This window comes from Mauremys reevesii, linkage group 6 (genome assembly GCF_016161935.1).
Source record: "Mauremys reevesii isolate NIE-2019 linkage group 6, ASM1616193v1, whole genome shotgun sequence".
Classification (NCBI taxonomy): domain Eukaryota; kingdom Metazoa; phylum Chordata; order Testudines; family Geoemydidae; genus Mauremys; species Mauremys reevesii.
This window is the reverse complement of record NC_052628.1, coordinates 62148238-62168415: the sequence shown is the minus strand read 5'-3', so window position 1 is coordinate 62168415 and position 20178 is coordinate 62148238. Positions and strand designations below refer to the sequence as shown.

At 39.7% G+C, this 20178-nt stretch overlaps 1 long non-coding RNA gene across 3 annotated transcripts in view; it reads right to left on the bottom strand.

Moving 5' to 3' along the window:
* Positions 1 to 19888, bottom strand: part of LOC120408248 — a 128621-nt gene extending 108733 nt beyond the window's left edge. For all 3 annotated transcript variants that reach the window (XR_005600565.1, XR_005600564.1, XR_005600566.1), the window contains exons 1-2: positions 19775 to 19888; positions 18057 to 18093 (exon numbers count right to left, since the gene is read on the bottom strand). This is a non-coding gene — a long non-coding RNA (uncharacterized LOC120408248). The remainder of the gene's footprint in view (positions 1 to 18056; positions 18094 to 19774) is intronic.
* Between the last annotated feature and the right edge of the window lie 290 nt (positions 19889 to 20178).

The window sequence follows — 20178 nt, the reverse complement described above, 5'->3', positions numbered from 1 at the left end:
ATGGAAAAACTATTACAGGCCACTGCACTTTGCTCCACCCCTGAAAGAGGTTGCACTTTGGAGCAGCTAAAAAAATAAGGACCAATCCCACCTCTAGTAATTATTTTCTATTCAAACAGTTGGTCCAAGTTGATTACAGTGCCTCACTGTACGAATATAATATGTTTTGCATCCCAGTGACTCACTCTGAAAAGAGTTCCAGGATGCTATATGTATGCATACTGTGAAGACACAATAGTCTTTATTCTCCAAACTCTAACATAAAACTTATTTTTCATAACATTTTTTGTTTTCATTTAATTGGTACTTTCTTCTCTTCCTTTCCCATATTAGTTCCCATGAGCCTGTCTGGCTAGAGACTGGTAGGAAGAGACAGCTGTAAGATGCTAACCCTGAAACTCAAAGAGCAGGTGGTTGGGACTAAGGGACTTATTCTTGCGGGTTCAAATAGTGGAGCATGGTGGGAAAATGGAAGCAAATATTAGCAGCTGTGTCCCACACTAAAAAAAGAACAACTGTTAGGCATCTGTGCCATAACACCTGTTGAAGGCTGGCAAACTGAAGACTACTGTGCTCTCTTTATTATTTATTATACAGAAGAAAACCAACTGCTGATGGAAAAGAGGGGAAAAAAACAAAACATGTCTCTCCAGAGGGCAAACCTCTGACTATTAAAATTATGTTTTCTTTACATGCTGATTTTTCTTTAAAGACCTGCTTTATCTCCTCCTAAATGACTGTTACTCAGTTTATTATGGCAAGATTTAATGCTGCATATCATCCTAAAGACTCTCGTGCTTTGATGCGTGTTTTGAATTACAGCAGATAAAATGATAATTTTAAAAGGAAAGAAAAATGTAAAAATATTTTCTCTGCTATCCTTTTAGCCCCATGTAAAGGCATATGATATGAGTGAGACTGGTGCTGTAATGAGTTTGGATTATTGTGAATGTTTTTGGATTTCATACGAGTTTGTGGTGAGCTTTGGGTCACCTCATCATTTCTGTCCCATTCCTCTATCCCTTATTTAGCAGCTTTTATGGAATTTGATATGATTGAATAGTGGAATTTGTAGGATTTGAACTGACCAACAGATTGAACTGGCTTTGGCTCAGGTATACAAGGTGTAGAAAGTTCTTAAAGAAAATCAGGAGAAATAATCAGTCTGTGATACCCAATTAAGGGGTTATTTGTCTGTATGTGGTAGCTTTCCAAGATCAAGAGTTAATTGAGTTGTTCTCACTTATTTTTTGCATTTCAGAAAGACCCTTATTCTTTTGGAGTGGCAGTGAGACAGATTCTAAAGGCCATTTGGTAACCCTCAGTTACAATGAGAAGCAGGAGATGTTAAGCACAGTTATGAGACAATTTAGGTCATACTCACCTTGGATAGTATCTTAATATAGGGATAATCCCTTTGAAATGACTGGAGTAAGGTCAGGAAGGATATCAGAATCTGCCCATGAAAAATGCAGTGGTGTGGATGAGAAAAGTAACAGTAATTCTATAAGCCATATTACATCTAAACCAGCAATTTTTCTGTTTAATACAAACAATCCACATGAAACACACCCTTCAATGTTTTACGTTAGTATTGTTCATGTCTCAGGACATGAAAGAAAACTTTTGTTCCTCCTGTTTCTAGATATTGTAGACATTGAACCAGCAAATATAGTACTTTTACTCATATATTTCAGTAAACTCCATAATAAACTATATCTAAGATATTTGTTAGAGTGTCACAAGTGTCTTGGGTAGTAGATCAAATGTTACAATAATGAAATGTTTAATGGAAAGAGAGGGCTTAAGTTTAATTGTTATACTTGTGATTACATGTCCATAGAGTTCTCCGTTTTTGGTAAAGATTGATGGTGCAATATTAGAGATCAGCCTTTTCCTGTTTATGAAGTGGCCCATAAACAAGCTGTTAATTTTATATGTTATGAAGTATATTAATATATGCCATAAAGGCTATGTACAAATGTTAATGACAGTGAGCAGGATTATTACTGTGCAATTCATCATGAGAGCTTTACTACCACAATAGCATTCATTTCCATCCTGTGCCTCAGATGCAGAAGACAGCACTGCTCACAAAAAGAAGCCAAAAGATATCAGATATCATTCTAAAACAAAAAATAAAATCTATGATGTTAAAACCAAATCTGAGATTAAAAAAATTCCATTGGTTTTACTTTCATGGGCAGGATCCAGCATGTGATTTCGCTCCAGGGCTCAGAGTTGATCCTAAAAGAAGATGCTACGGTGCAATCTTATAATATGTGTCATCCTCCCCAAGCCCCACTCTCAACTTTGCCCATGCATGTAGATGGAACCAGAACTATAAAATAGCTTCTTCTGTTTTAATATTTCAACTCAATCATCTCATTTGTGGCTGTCACTTCTGTGTACTTGTCATATATTCCTTGGGGATATCATGTTATATACCTCACTTACCTCTGATCAGCAGGAATGGACATCCTAATCAGACACATAAGGACTTTGGAACTTTGAAATATGAAAGCAACAGGCCTCTTGGAAATAAAATCTCAGGATCACATCCTACTTATTATCAATCTTACAATCTGAAAGTCACATTCAGAACACTATTTATTACACCTTTCTGTGGAGTTTAATAATATATGCAAAAGGTGAACTGAAAGGCTTTTAACCTGCCAAACCGTCGGTTCACAGTTCTTTTCTCCATACCAGTTAAAGAACATTATCAGAACAAAGGCTCTAAAACCACTAATATTTGCAAGAAAAGTGACTCATTGCTGACTGTGTCCACTCTGTTAGTGTTTGTAAATGGAGCAGCAGTTGAGGCAATCTGGGGGTGGGAATGTGTTGCTAACAACCATTGTCAGCAACTGGTCATTTCTGTAGTGTAGCAAGTGTCTTGGGGCCAAATTCAGATCTCAGTGAGCTATTTGGGTGTTACTGGGCAGAAGGGAATAGAGCATGGACAGGCCAAGGGAGAAATGAGAGGAGCCATTAATTCCTGTCCTTCCTCTGTGGATGAGCCAATGAACTGAAGAAGCCTCCTTTAATTGGCTGCAGAGCCATGCTGTGACAGGTATGGAATGAAGGCTACTTGAGTTAGTGAAGGACAGAGGATTTGGCCATATTTCAGAAACTTGGGCCATAGTTCAGCAACTATGAAATGGCTTCATAGTGTGTAGGGGGGTGGGGGGGGCTCCATAAAACAGAATACAACAACATACATAGTAGTAGAGCAACTCCAGCATGTGCATTGCTAAACTACTGGTGCAGTTCTTGGGATTTTAAGGCACTCAGCTGCGAATCACAATGAACCCCAGGTATGTACCAGTAGCTTACTAATGTATACCCTGCGATGTCTTATTTCTATTAGAGCATGGCATATTAATTTCTATTTTAAAACAATTTTTTTAAAAGGCAGTTTGGAAAGTGTTGAGCAATATATCCTTCCACTGTAAAAAGTAGCTCTTGCTAAGAAGCTTAGAGAAGGTTCAAAGTTTTATACACATTTTCTCAACTAATATTATTATGTTTACGGTTTTGTTTTTGTTTTCCCTAAAGCTGTCTCACCTTTTTAGAAAATATTTATAACCCTGATTGCCCTTCATATCTCTGAGAAACCTAGCTGCCCTTTCAGTAGAGGTTTATGGTATAAGAGCTGCTTTCAACTCACTTTCTTTTATTAAATGTAATTTGGAACATCAAACAAGCTCGCAGCATGGTTTGTACATTAGGAAGTGAGCTGGAAGTGGCTGAAAGGGCCACAAAGTGCTGCTAAAAGGTCAGGTTGCACTTTGGGAGAGGAAGCAGTTTAAACTGTCGTTTTTACCTTCAGCCTTTCACTCCCTCCTCCCTTACCTTTCTCTTCACCTCTTATCCCATCTGGTGCCTTTTTCCTCTCTGTTAACATTGCCCCTCAGTCATTGAGGATAACCAGTCTAGATATTTTTGTGAGTATTTAATTTAGTTCCCACATGTATATCACTGGGAATTGATGCATGGCACTGACATCAAACAGGCCCAACCTACCAATGTTTTGAACAATCAGTGTTTTTAGGCATACTCTTACATTCTACATGAGTGGTAGCAGTGGTTACTATGGAACCACAACTTAGTATCTCCTTGTACAGGGAGATTTACTTCAGTAAAGTGCCTGAAACCACTATGGCTAATTGTTAAAAGCAACCTAATCAGCATTTTGTAAAGTGGCCATGCAGCTTGACCAAGGCAGAAGGGGACGGGGGTTTGGGGTGCCACAGAAAGGGCAGCTTGACCCCACATCCTTCCTGATAAGAATTGTGTTGAAGTTGCTGATACATTCATTTTAAAAGAGCAGGATCATAGAATCATAGAATATCAGGGTTGGAAGGGACCTCAGGAGGTCATCTTGTCTACCCCCCTGCTCAAAGCAGGACCAATTCCCAACTACATCATCCCAACCAGGGCTTTATCAAGCCTGACCTTAAAAACCTCTAAGGAAGGAGATTCCACCACCTCCCTAGGTAACCCATTCCAGTGCTTCACCACCCTCCTAGTGAAAAAGTTTTCCCCCACCCAATAGACACCCCAGGAATGTCTATTGGGGTCTCAAGGCTACAAACTCTGGAAAAAACCCTCACCTGATTAATCAATAATCAGAAGGAACCTCTTGCTTGACCATTGAAACTGCTTACTTAACAAGTTTTCTTTAATGGATATGTCATTCTATTACTAATGTATAAATAAGGAAAAAAAAGCTTGAGATAGTTGGACTCTTTTTGGACTTTCTCTTTGGATACATCTCGTGGTTCCCACCGGCAGATGGAAGATTTGGCCATCAGAAACCTGCTGCTGTGTCACTCAAGAGCCACACACAGCTTTGGTAATTATCGAGGTTTGGGAGTGGTTTACTAACTTGTTTCAGACCTGTGTAAGTGATTGAGACTAAGTAAAGTTTAGCTTTAAGTGAAAGCACTCTTGTATTGTCTTGTTTGTGCCAGCCATCTATTGATCGGACAGCCGTGTCTCCCCTGATTTATTTCCTGACACACACTCAGAGTAAAAGTTAACAAGAGCTTTGGGTTGAAAGAACCTCAGGTAACACCCTGACTGAAGTGCATTTAAAGTCTCAAATATTGAGAAATATTATTGTAGCTTTTTGTACTTAGTAAATATTTTTAAACATTCCAGTTCACCATTACTGTACTACATATTTGTCTTTTCATCCAAGTTAAATGATAAAATTCCCTAGAAATGCAATGTTATTCTTTGACACCTTAAATAATGTTGATAGACTGCTTGTAATGTAAAAATATATATCCATGCAAATATGAGGTCAATAGAAGTCATAGCTTCTCAAGTATAGCCCGCTCTGCTAGCTTAAGTGTTTAATAATAAAAATGAACCAATTGGCCCACAAATAATTGATTATGCAAGCAAAGAAAAGCATGTTTACCTGCTTAGATATTTCTTTGGAATGTACCTCTGCATTCCACCTATTACATGTATTTGCAAAAATAAGCATAGACAATATTATCAATTTAAGGCCAGTAGTGGTTGTTACCCAGGGTTCTTTCAACCCAAAGCTCTTGGTAACTTTTACTCTGTGTGAGGAGGTGTCAGGGAATAAATCAGGGGAGACACGGCCGTCCGACCGATCGATGGCTGACACAAACAGGACAACTCAAGAGTGCTTTCACTTAAAGCTAAACTTTACTTACACACGTCCTCAACAGGTTAGTAAAACACCCCAACCCTCGATAATTACCAAAACTGAGTGTGGCTATTGAGTGGCACAGCCTTCCAGTGGCCAAATCTTCCATCTGCTGATGGGGACCCCAAGATGCATCCTTTTCCCCCATTTTTTATACATTAGTAATACAATGACGTCACTTAAAGAAAACTTGTTAAGCAAGCAGTTTCAAAGGTCAAGCAAGATGTTTCCTTCTGATCATCAATTAACCCAGGTGTGTTTTTTTTTCAGAGTTTGCATGCCTTGAGGCCCTGACAGACACATTCCTGAGGGCACATGGACAAGCTTCCTGTTCTTCTAAAATGCATGTATCAGCAATTTCAACACAATTCTTACCAGGAAGGATGCGGGGTCAAGCCACCCTTTCTGTGGCACCCAAAACCCCCTCCCCTCCTGCCTTGGTTAAGCTGAGGCTGCTGCATTGCCTGCTGACATGGCTGCTTTTAGCAATAAGCAATAGTGATTTCAGGCACTTTACTGGTTTGCCAAAATCTCCTCAGACATGGTCACCAAAAATGTTGCTTCATGGAGGTATGGGGGCTTTCTTTTATAGGAGCTCAATGAAATTCAATCTAATTTAATTTCCCAGGGGTTATTAACCTCCACTCTGGAGCAATAACACTTTTAGATGACCACTGCCATATATGCTATCTGATATTGGATCTAACAGAATGATTTACACTTACGATATGTCAAGCACTGGTTTATGAAGTATGGACCCTCAATATTTCAAATATATATATTTTCCAAAGATCAGCTTGAAAATTCAATTCCAAAGTCAAATTTCATCATTTTGAAATTTCACATATTTGAAATATGAAACAAAAGTACCTTGGGAGTCATTGTTAGTAGTTTTGGTTTGTGGCGTGAATAAAGGGGCAGATAGAGTAACACACAGTCACACATACCTCTGTAATTTATCAGGTACACACACATATGCATGCCCACCCAGATGTACATCCAATCAAGTGGGGAGTGAAGTGGCCTGTGATGCATGCACTCTGGTTCTTTCATCAGAAATAATAGGAGAACTTGTACTGGATCTTGCATCCACCAGCCAAAGTGATATGTGACCTCAAACCACAATTTTGAACTTATTTAAAAAAATAAATAAATTAGTGAATTTGAGGCTGACAGCACAATAGCTATTGTAGTTGTAGCAGCAGATAAGTCAGCGGGTTTCCCACCAGGATCCCACCAGTGCACTCAGACGGACTGTTCATTTGTATTGCCTGTGCACTGTGACTAGCTGAGGAAACGACATTTAAAATCACATCAGTCGAAGCAGCATTAACTTCACCAGGCTATCTGTGAAAGCACACTCTAAACCAGGCTCTCACTGTAGCCAAACTATGGGCCATGTTGTGCCCAGCATAATGGGGAGAGAAACATGGGAAGGCTTCTTGCAGCATGAGAGCACAGTCATGGTCTTGAGCTGCCAGTGCACAAGGGGCCCATGAGTCCAATATCCTCGGAGGGAGTAGACACCTCAGCATGGGCAGGGGGAGAGAGAGAGAGAGAGGGCAAGACCACAGCTCTGACCTCAGTACACACAGCTGGTCCGAGTACCCTGTGAAAGGCTGGTGCCTGGGCCACACACCACTGCACTTCAGGAAGCATTAAAGTCATGCCTCCAGCATTCCCACTGGGGTGGTCCCCTTCCATACAGCCCCCCTCCTACCCCCAGGGGCTGTGGCTTAAAAGCACATTTTATCCCATAAACCCACTTGAACCTGGCTGCAAAACTAAATGTGAAATTATACAGTAAAACAGCCTCTTCATAGCTAAGGCACGTGTAAAAGCATGCTCTATAACAGTCACCACAACTTGGCGAGACTCCATATAAATCTAGTGATAGGAGGACCTCAGAGGCTGCAGTGTTTGAATGCTAATACTAAACTATGGAGGATCCCACCTGGCCAATCTTACCGGTGTTCATTTCTGTAGGGAAGGGCCAATGGCCTGCTATGCTGCCTATAGCATCTTTGATAAATAGATTGCCATTTAGCTGGGGAAAAACCCACCCTTTTCTGAAGTGTATGTCAGCCAGCAATAGCAAACTTGCATTATTTCATATCATTATTAGACAGTCTGACAAAATCCTGCACAACAAATTTTTTTAGAAAATGTATTTTTGACTAAATTGTCAGTATCTGATTCCTGTTTTCCCCCTGAAAGTTCAGTGAAAGTGAGTAATGTTAATTTTTGTCAAGAATAGTCTGAATCAACAGGTGGCTCAATTTTTCTACTTTGTTACCAATTGAGATAATTTGAGATAATGATTTATTGTAGAAAAGTAAAACCCAATCTAAAATGGAAAGTTTGAAGTACTCTGCTTAATTATATTCAGATGAATTAAATGTAACCTTAATCTTGCAGATGATGTGGTTCTCACAAGTATAGTATGCCCCAGCTGCTATATATATATTTATGGCTTTTCAGTCCAATAAATTTATAATGATTTCCTTCTGGATATCCAAAGGCCATAATATGAATTTCAGACAGATTATATATTTAGGAACTTAGCTTTGAATAACTAATTTTAAGAGCAGAATTGTCTGTCATTTCTATGAGAAAATATTTCTTAATCAATATAGTATAGTTCCAAAAAGTATGTATTTTATACTCATGTCAGAAGTCATTGGTGCATCACCAATGTGAAGTGAGACTTCTTGCCTTTGTATTTTATGGTTTCCTTGGTAACAGCAGTAATAGACACTTAAAATCAACGAGTCTTTATTCTTTGTCTCATCAGCAGCTCTTTACATGGTGGTTTAACTTGTTCTTTGGGGCACTTAAATTCAAACGAAGTATTTTTGCAGAAAACATATGAGAAATGCTGATCTAGGAAGTAACCATGAATAATATTTGGTTCATACTTAATCCTTTTTCTGTTCACGAACTAATTCTGATTTCTTCACATATTTCATTATTGGTAAGAAGTCACTGAACAGTTCATGTGACTAAATTTTAAGCCTATAAATTGTCCACACATTTTCACTTCAGCTATGCTATTTTGTATGTGCTAACAGTTACACTGGTCTACAATTTTTGAGAAGTCGTCTGCTTCAGAGATAAAATGTGCTATTTATTATGTATTTTGATGTGCTGAATTCAAATATGACAATTAAAACAACTGATTGGCTACTGCTTCTAAGTTATTTAAGTTTTTACATTTTATGTCTATGTATATTGTGTAGATAGTACAGTTTTAATCATAAATTGTAAACCTAGGTCTTTTCATGTGTTTATGGTTGCTTTACATGATAATACTTCACCTGTCCTGTTTATGTAACACTTTAAAAATCAGCAAAAGGGTTATCTAACTAAAATTTATTATGAAACAAAAGGCAAAAAACTATTATGTACATAGTTTAGTCCTATTCAGTGTCTACTCGGCGCTTCTTGGCTTGTCTCTGTATTCATTAAATGGAGCATCTCTTGTCACTGTCCAGCAATAGTCTGCAAGCATTGATGGGCTCCATTTGCCCTGATAGCATTTCTCCATTGTTGCAATGTCCTGGTGAATTCGCTCGCCGTGCTCGTCGCTCACTGCTCCGCAGTTCGGTGGAAAAAAATCTAGATGAGAGTGCAAAAAATGTATCTTTAGTGACATGTTGCAACCAAGGCTTTTGTATGCCTTGAGGAGGTTTTCCACCAACAACCTGTAGTTGTCTGCCTTGTTGTTTCCGAGAAAATTTATTGCCACTAAGTGGAAGGCTTTCCATGCCGTCTTTTCCTTGCCACGCAGTGCATGGTCAAATGCATCATCTCGAAGAAGTTCACGAATCTGAGGACCAACAAAGACACCTTCCGTTATCTTAGCTTCACTTAACCTTGGAAATTTTCCACGGAGGTTCTTGAAAGCTGCTTGTGTTTTGTCAATGGCCTTGACAAAGTTCTTCATCAGACCCAGCTTGATGTGTAAGGGTGGTAACAAAATCTTCCTTGATTCAACAAGTGGTGGATGCTGAACACTTTTCCTCCCAGGCTCCAGTGACTGTCGGAGTGGCCAATCTTTCTTGATGTAGTGGGAATCTCTTGCACGACTATCCCATTCGCAGAGAAAACAGCAGTACTTTGTGTATCCAGTCTGCAGACCAAGCAAGAGAGCAACAACTTTCAAATCGCCACAAAGCTGTCACTGACGTTGGTCATAGTTTATGCACCTCAAAAGTTGTTTCATGTTGTCATAGGTTTCCTTCATATGGACTGCATGACCAACTGGAATTGATGGCAAAACATTGCCATTATGCAGTAAAATAGCTTTAAGACTCGTCTTCGATGAATCAGTGAACAGTCTCCACTCATCTGGATCGTGAACGATGTTGAGGGCTGCCATCACACCATCGATGTTGTTGCAGGCTACAAGATCACCGTCCATGAAGAAGAATGGGACAAGATCCTTTTGACGGTCACGGAACATGGAAACCCTAACATTACCTGCCAGGAGATTCCACTGCTGTAGTCTGGAGCCCAACAGCTCTGCCTTACTCTTGGGTAGTTCCAAATCCCTGACAAGGTCATTCAGTTCACCTTGTGTTATGAGGTGTGGTTCAGAGGAGGAGGGTGGGAGAAAATGTGGGTCCTGTGACGTTGATGGTTCAGGACCAGAAGTTTCATCCTCTTCCTCATCTGACTCAAGTGAGAATGATTCTGGTGCATCAGGAACTGGCAGTCCTTCTCTGTGGGGTACTGGGCATATAGCTGATGGAATGTTTGGATAATGCACAGTCCACTTTTTTCTTCTTTGACACACCTTTCCCAACTGGAGGCACCATGCAGAAGTAACAATTGCTGGTATGATCTGTTGGCTCTCTCCAAATCATTGGCACTGCAAAAGGCATAGATTTCCTTTTCCTGTTCAATCACTGGCGAAGATTTGTTGCACAAGTGTTGCAGCATATGTGTAGGGCCCACTTCTTGTCCTGATCTCCAATTTTGCAGCCAAAAGAAAGGTGATAGGCTTTCTTAACCATAGTGGTTATACTGCGCTTTTGTGATGCAAAAGTCACTTCACCACAAACATAGCAGAAGTTATCTGCACTGTTCACACAAGTACGAGGCATCTCTGCTCACTTTGGCTAAACAGAAATGTGTCCCTTTGCAAAATCAAACACTGACAAATAAGAGAGCACGACGCTGTATGATTTCTAGAGCTGATATAGGGCAATTTGTTCAGCAGAGTGATGTAAGCTTCATTATGATTGCATCATCCATGACTTCTAGGAATAACATGATGCAATTCATATCATGTATGATGCAATACCAGCTTCAGATTGCATCATTCATTGTTTTGCCTAAAAAGCAAGTACTGTCCAAACCCAGTCATAGATTTATTCATAGATACAGTCAAAGATGTATTTTAGTCATTTCTGGTTTAAATTGAGATCCCTTCCCTTTATAACTCACTTATCCTCCGCTATTCCCAAGTCAAGGGTCGTATATACTGACCCAATATCATATCTTGAAAACTAGAGCCAATCAACAATTTTAAGCATAATTTTCGTTCTCAGTGACCCAGAATTAGTAAAGTTGGACTACATTTATTTCAGAAGCATTTTGCCTGTAGAGCAGTGTTGTTAGAGATGTGTGACTGATGACGTAAATCACTTGGTATGATTTCTGCTTTCTCATTGGATGGCTGAAACTTTAACAGGAAAATAACAAAATGAATAATACGCATCAGATATAGATTCCCAAGAATAATCATTTCTACTAACATTCATGAAGCTGTTTTGGATTCTCAAACATTTTCACAAATATCCAGTAGCTGTCTGAATACCTGTGAACAGCAAATAACATAAACTCACAAACAACGATTTTCTTCCTAAATTGTTTCTTTCTTATTCAACAAGCTCTAAACAAAAGTTGTGTCTTGATATAGATTAGATAGATAGGTATTCTAATTCTAAATACTTCACTTCTTAATAATGTTTTGTTAACCAAACTATGGAAGGATATGAATTTTGTAACTTATTAACCTTCACTTCATATGAAGATATAAAAATGTAAGGTTGTATCGGGTAAAATGTGTATAAAAAAAACTTAAGAAGGACAAGACCCGAGTTAGGCAATGCTTCTATATTACCTAAACATTTGCCCTTCTAACAGTTGAAGTGAGCACTTCATGCTACATCCATACTATAATTTAATCGCTTTTAATAAGTACCTACTTACAGTAAATATGATCCTACTATGCTCAGCATGATTACTGTTCTGTTTAGATTTGCTGCTAGGCCCCCTTTTTAAAATAAATTGTACTCTGTCAGCTAATTTTTAAAGGTACCTTGATACTGAACAGGCTTCCTCTTGGAGGAATGTAAACTATTTTACTCCAGGGACTGGCATCAACATGCTAGACACGATGGCATGGGCTGCCCGAACTTTCTGAACATTCTCCAGCTCAGTATTCACTAATTACCTAGTTAAACCATTACAAAAGCCTCTAAATTATTTGTTGGCTGAAATTCTTATGGATTCAGAGTGGAATATATGTTCATTACACAGGGCTCTGTCATGCCTATGAAGCCTTGGCTTATGCTGGGTGTGCCTCAGTATGCAGGGGGAGTGTGCCCACTCCCCTCCTTCATATGGCACAATATACTCCCACGAGCATGACAGTTCCACTGGTACAGAGGGAAGGTTGGAGCCATGTCCCCCTCCTCCTGCGTCCTTTGTGGCTATGCCCAGGTGGCACACAGAAGGAGCAGTCCCTGGTGTTCAGGAACTGCATTTCTGACAGGCCCTTGTGCAGAGCACATCTGTTATTCATGTATTGCGTGTTAGGTAATAACATGAGAGGACTCTAGGTTTCTAAAACTAAACTGGCTCTTTATTAAGAAAACGATTTAGAGAGAGGCTGCAATTGTGTGCACACAGACTGACTTCCTTTGCCATCTATAAACTTTTCCCTCTTGCAACCTGTGCTCCTCCCTTCAAGTTTCATGAAGGTTGCTACAATATGGGCAGGGAGGTGACCTGTGCACTCACATGAGGGGCTGTTAGAATCTAGCCCACATATGATTCTGGCTGTATGATACTTTCATGGTAGCAACATGCTAACACCAGAGAAAAAGTTTGACATGAAAAATATTAATGGAAATCACGGTTGTGTTGTGGCTTTTTTTTTTTTTTTTTTTTAAGTAATCACAGGCACTGGAGAGAGACGCATGGGGGTGGGATATATCTTCAGCAGGTTTAAATCAGCAGAGTCAATTTACACCAGCTGAGGATCTGGCCTGGTTTCTTTTGCTTTCCTTCAAGGTATTGATAAAATCTCAATTTGTGCATAGGGCAATCCTTCATATTCTACTTCATACCAATAACAAAGTAAATTATAATTCTGCAATATTTCCTCCAAATATTACCAACCAGATTACAGTGTAGTATATGTAACATGAGCAGCATTTAGGAAACAATACTTCATTCTCTTGCCTCTATCATATAAATCATATATCTTCTGTTATGAAATCAAAATTTAGTTCGTATTTTGTAACACTTCAACAACATTACTTACAGTTTCAAAATTTCATTAATTCAGTTACATTGCAATCCAATAAACTGGTCTCCAAACATTCTTCTAACCCTCTATATTTTCCACTCTTAATACTGAAACAATTACAAGATTAAATTGCATCAATCTTCCAAATACATTGGTTAATCACAAATTTATAGTAAAATAAAACTACTGCATGTTTAAAACATATCTTTGGTTTGCCTCAACTGTGCATATTTACTCCGTTAGGAGAAACACCTCTACCCCTGATATAACACTGTCCTCGGGAGCCAAAAAATCTTACCGCGTTATAGGTGAAACCTCATTATATTGAACTTGCTTTGATCCACCGGTGTGTGCAGTCCCCCCCCCCCCCCCGGAGCACTGCTTTACCGCGTTATATCCAAATTCGTGTTATATCAGGTCACGTTATATCGGGGTAGAGGTGTAGCTTTGCATTTGTTGCTCACTTGAAACAACACCAACATCCTAAAAACTGTATTCAAAGAATTGCTTCAAAAGCTTTCTCTTCTGTGATGTCCTGTCCCTTTAAATGTTTGGGGGCTCTTTGCACTTTCTCTGCTCTACAGAAGTGCAAAGTCTTACTTTTGTGTTAGTTTCAGTTTTGCAGCCAGAACAATAAAGCCACCACAGTCCACACCCGTGTGTCCATCAGCTCCCTCTGCATCTGTCTGTCTCTCTTTCTCTGCTGCCTCCAGAAATATAACACCTTCAGTGGGACATTAGCCAGCACAAAATGTCTTTGTCAGGTTGATGAGTCGGACTTGATGATACCCTTGCTGTTCCCTTGCACTGCTCAAAAAAATCTGTCACTGTTTTTTGATGTTTTACAGTCTGTCCACTTAGCCTTTCATTTTCTATTTAACATTTGCTCATTTGTGTTCAAATGCCTGGAACAACTTAGGTTCCAAATCACCACCACCAAAAAAAAAAAGGCATTTGGAACCAATCAGCACTCTTACTGGAAGTTTCATTATGCTCTAGGATTACTGCATATGAATGAATATTAATCTCCCTCTAGCCTCTTGATGCTATTCTCTTTAGATCATAGTTAAGACACCTTGGCAGTGCTTTGAAGGAATACTATACCTCATATGTCCATGTTATGTGGTAAAGTATTTCAGTGTCCAGTGTTGCCAATTGCATCCTACCCAAATACAGAATGCAATGAAATGTGGTATGACCAACCCCACCACCAACTCTTGTCCTCCTTCTTCTTTCAGCCTAATGGCAACACAATGAGTCACTGGGCCAGGACTCTTCTGCCCATACTCATTAGCCAAGACTGTGTGGAGCTTCTAGAAACTCTTTTAACTTCAAGAGCAACAAAGAATCCTGTGGCACCTTATAGACTAACAGACGTTTTGCAGCATGAGCTTTCGTGGGTGAATACCCACTTCTTCGGTCTTGCATCCGAAGAAGTGGGTATTCACCCACGAAAGCTCATGCTGCAAAACGTCTGTTAGTCTATAAGGTGCCACAGGATTCTTTGTTGCTTTTACAGATCCAGACTAACACGGCTACCCCTCTGATACTCTTTTAACTTCAGCACCTCTCCAGAGAGGTTACAGAGTTTTCTTTTCTTTGAGGGAGGACTGCATTAAGTCATCTATAGAACAGTAATCATAACAAAAACAGAATTATTAAAAACAGAGAAATTGGAAGAAAAACAACAGAAATACTTTGCTTAACATATCTAGATTTACACTTCTCATAAACTAATCTAGATAAGGCACTTCGAGTTAGTTATAGAGGAAAAATAAAGATCCATAATCTCTAAAAAGCAAATTCCTGCTCTAATGACATCTGCTCTCTCTCACCCAACTAACTAATTAAATTCTGCATCTGGGTCACTTTGTATGTCAAGACAGTCCTCTCATTGATCCAGGGCAGCTACCAACTGCTTTGCAAACCAGTTTTCTCCTTTAACCTGCAGAAAAAAATAGGTTTTGGGAGCATGCTCCATTCACTAAGAAATGGGAGTTACAATGATTAATAGCTACCTTTCAAAGTCTTAATGACCTATTTTAGATACCATAGCTCACCAGTTAGTCTGCATGTCTCCACACCAGCCAGTTTCTGTATTGTTCTTTCAAATAGGCAGTTTGGCATTTTCCTCGGTTCAATACTCTGTTTTCCTTGACCCACACTCATTTTCTGTTATGAACTATGAATTAGGGACAGAGACACAGACCCTCTGTCACAAGTGGCTAGAATAAACTCCAGTGATCACTTCTGTAACACCAATGCCCCTAGCCAGAATGTCAGCAGCGGGGATCAAACCTGGGACTTATGGCTCTTAATGCATGAGCCTCTACTGCCTGAGCTAAAAGATCTCTCTTTGTTGACCAAGACTGTAGCAAACTCATAGATCTCTACTTGGCCTAGCCACCAGCAGTGGGGGACAGAGCACCAAGCAGTCCAAGCAGAAGGATTAACACTTCTATAACTTTTGTCAGATGGATTATTAGAAGAGCAATGTCAAAGTTGATAAATCAAATATTATGCAGATCCACCAATACTTTTCTTTCCACCAGTCCAATCCCATCTCTGAAGCAAGACTCTAGGTTAGGTTTGCTCAAAGAAGAGAGTGGTAGGGAACATTTCCCATTGTCCCAAACTTTGCCTCTGGCAGTAGAACTAGAGAGGTAGGCAGGTTCTGATTCCCCTTCTGGGGGTGGGACTGCATCCATGACGTCAGTTCCTGTCAGGGGCTCCACAAATTGCGAAGCTGGATGTGGCCAGCAGATACCTGTATGGATTTACAGTTCCGTGTACTAACGCACAGATCTTCCCCTGCTCAGCAGCAGCAAGGGCAATAGGATTTTGAGGAATATTTCGTTCTTCCCCTTTCTTATTTCCCCCACCACTGTGATCTGATAGAGCTTATTTATTTTATCCTGCTTGGACATTGATTTGTAATATCTTACTCCCACATTTAATTCATTCTCCCTCCCATTCTCTAACACCCTCATGCTTCTTTGTCTGAAACAATTGTACATTCAGCCAGAGACTTTCCCTATGTGAGGAAAGCACTAAAGCCACAGAAGGCAACAATTTTAGAAAAAGACTTGTGTTCCCTCTCACTCAAAGAGGCCTCCATGGGCTCCAAATGAGATTAACAGGTGAAGCAAGATGTGGCCTGGCATTTTTTAAAGAGTACCAGGTGGGACCCATTCACCAAAGTCTGAATTTAGTTTCAGTAACTGCTTTCTCTCAGCTAGTGGGGCTTCAGTGAAACTTTTTGAGTCAGGTCATAAATTAGTTGCATATAAACCCCACATACCAGATATGATCTGGAATATTTTTTCCACAGAAATATACACATTACTGTAAATTTACCCAATTCTCAGTGGGCAGTGCTCCATTTTCAGACCCACTCCAAGAGAAGAATAATACCAATATGGAAAATTGGACTGAAGTCAGTAGTTAAAGATGGATTATAATCTTTTAACTTTAGAGTTAGTCATGCAGCCCTTGTATTTTATTTCCACTGCCAGATCAACACCAGAGTCATTTTGACATTTTTAAAATTCCCAATGATATACTCTATTGTAGATTTGAAAAGCAAAAACGATCTGTGATTTTGGTTTTAAAAGACAGTTTGCCTTTGGGATAGATTTTGGAAAGACATAGCCTTCTGTTTAAGTACTAATAACCCAACATTTTCAAGTTCTGTTTTGGCCAGGTGGAGTTTAGCACTTCAGCATGAGCCATATTGCTTTTTAAAGTGCATGAATAAAGCATACAGCTAATAGGAATGAAAAAACACTGTTTGGAGTTACAGGCTGGCAGCACACAATTTAAATTTCCAAAGGAAAATAACTGTGAGGAAAAGAAATACATTTTTTCATTCACAAAAGGTGTAAATTTAACAGCAAAACAATAAATTGAGTGTCCCTTCTTTTACTGCTTACTAACTTTTCTTTGTTGTTCTTTTCATGGGGAAGGTTAACAGCTCAACCTAATTCCTCATGCAGAAGGGACTTTATAGCCTTTCCTTTGGTTAAGGTCTAATGGGCCATAAGGGAGTTGCTAGCTGAATGACTGTGAATATTGGAGGAAGCTGGGACCGGAAAGGAATGTTTGAGTGCTGTTACTGACCTGCCTTTCCACCTACAAAACAGAGCTTATAGGGACAGTAGCCATGTAGCCTTTGTAGCCTTGTTAACAATAAGTGGTTTTTTGCTATCATTGGTGCAGCTTCACTGATGGCAGTGATGTTGAGCGCGCTGGTGTAAACAAGAGGCCATCCAGCATTTTACCACTTTGACATTCTAACCTGTTCTGAGAAGGATTAGACACATGGGGTTTGGGTGGGAGTTAGGTGACTAAATACTTAGGGCTGGTCTACCCTGGGTGGGGGGGCGGATCGATCGAAGATACGCAACTTCAGCTATGCTATTCACGTAGCTGAAGTTGAAGTATGTTAGTTTGACTTACCTGGCCGTCCTCACAGCGGCAAGTCGACCGCTGCAGCTCCCCTGTCAACTCCGCTTACTCCTCCTGCCGAGGTGGAGTATGGGCATCAATTCGGGGATCGATTACTACCCGCCAATCCGGCAGGTAGTGTAGACGTGGCCTTAGAGCCAGATTCCTAAAAGTGATTTGCCCAGCATCACACAGGCAATCTGTGGTGGAGCAGAAAATTGAACCTGTTTCTCTTATGTCTCAGGCCAGTGTAATAACCACTGGGCCATCCTTCCTCTCTCTGGATTAGGGGACATAACAACCCTCTCTATGGTAGGCTCTAATCTATGATTTGTGTGAGGGCTGGGGGACAAGCGCAAGATAAGTGTTACTCACTGTGGTATGGACAGCCTCCAGGAACCAGGGATTCCACCTGTAGAAAAGATTTAGACATTTAAATAATGATAAGAAAAAATATCATCCTGAGTTACACTAGTAGGGATAAAAATGTACAAGGGATATCAACTTTTGCGCTTCAGACATAAGCCAACTACATACTGCCCCGAATTAGAATTAAATTTCTTCCAGGGGTATGTTACTACATAATTGTCAATTATGGAAGATTTAAACCTTCCTTGAAAGCATCTGGTATTGGTCACTTTCAGAGACAGGAAACTAGACTAATTGAATCATTCATCTGATCTATAATAGCAGTTCTTACATTTCAATATTCTTATGCTCCTACTGATTTAGCACTTGATTTCAGAGGTGTTGCACACACAGCTTCCACTGATTTAAGTTTGAACATTTTGGCCTGAGCAGCATGATCTGGGTTTCACAAAGAACACAGGTCTTCTGACTCTCAGTCATTTGCATTGACATGAGAACCTGGTCCGTTTTACACCATATTTTTGAAATTCAGTTTCCATTGACTATGGTAGATTATAGTACCATGTCAGACAAAAGCTTCATGTATTTTAATCCTGCTGAAATTAGTGGAAGATTTTAAATGCCAGTTTAAGCCATTCTCCACAATATGTACTAATGCACTGATGAGAAAGGACACCTAGGATTAAGATGAAATTATAACTCTACTCAGAATTTACAGTTTTGGATTCTTTCTTTGTACAGAATACTAATTATAAGGAATAAAGCTGCTGTTTATTATGTAAGGGCCTGGCTTTGCTTTCACTTTCTCTGGATTTCTTATAGCGCAAATCCATTTACTACAATGGAATTATCCAAAATTTACATCAGAGTAAGTGGGATTGGAACAAGGATGTACGTAATTTGTATTAACATGTAATATACAGGACAGGTTCTGGTCCATGCTCCAGCTGTTTTGTGGTATTCTGGCTTTCTGTTGTGACAACACAAAGCAACTAGAAAAAAAGGCTACTAGAGGGTTCCCCTGTATAGGAGAATGATCAATTGGTGAAACTTGTCTGCTCTAGTCCTGGCTCCTGCTATAGGGAATGAAGTTGTGGAAAAGTGGGGAATGGCTGGAGAGCTGCCCTAATCTAGTTGTGACCTCTGACTGCTGAAATGGCTTCTTGGAGTCATAGGCAGCTGAGAAGCTATAACGTATGCCAAGGCTGGCCCACTCACCGGCCATGCCCAGGAATAAGGGACCTTAAGGTTTTCTTTTCTCCCCTCAAACCCAAGTCTGCATTTGTGTGCAGCTTCTCTACACCAGGGAATCTGGCTCGATTATTGCACAAATAACTGCCATATTTCATATGCAGCTGTACTTCACTCACTCCATGTATGCCTCCTACCACGAGTCAGTGAGAGTAAAATACATGTCCATGTCAATAAATAAAACACTCTTCCTGCATATATTTAGATAGTTATAGACAAAGAAAATAAATTATGGTGTGTGTGGCATGAAGGTTTTATTGAAATGAGCTTGGGTTGGGTGCATTACTCACAAGTGAGCCATGCAGGTCATCCTAAAGGAGTGCCAATAAACGTTGATGCCTGATCACACCACTATGCATTTTATACATGCCAAATCAGCTACAGAAAAATGGCTTGAGACATGTTTTAGAGAATTGTAATGGTACTGTTTTCCATATCTTTCCAAACCTAGAAAGCTAGGCTGCCTTAGTTACCGTGGGCTACATTGTGCAATATCCATCTGTTGCTCATGCTGATAAGTATTTACTGACAGAAGTAATATTGTTGAAGTCAGACCACTCCTATGCGTCTAGTTGTATGGACCTCAGAAACAGAAAAATATAAACGAAAACATTCTAGAACTCTCCATAGTCTAAGAAAAGTATTTTTTTCCATATGTCACAATGCTGTGATTCTAGGGTCCAATATAACTTTAGAAATCTAGGAACTTCCCCTGTAAAATGTTATAAAGCTTCTGTTTCTAAGTATGATGACTCACAAAATATCCTACCTTAAACCTGTCATTGAACACTGCCCATCCTAGTCTTCAGAAATGGGTAATTTCTTCTTTTGGAAGGGGAGACAGAATTCTATATTTAGGAGGAAGGAAAACTACATT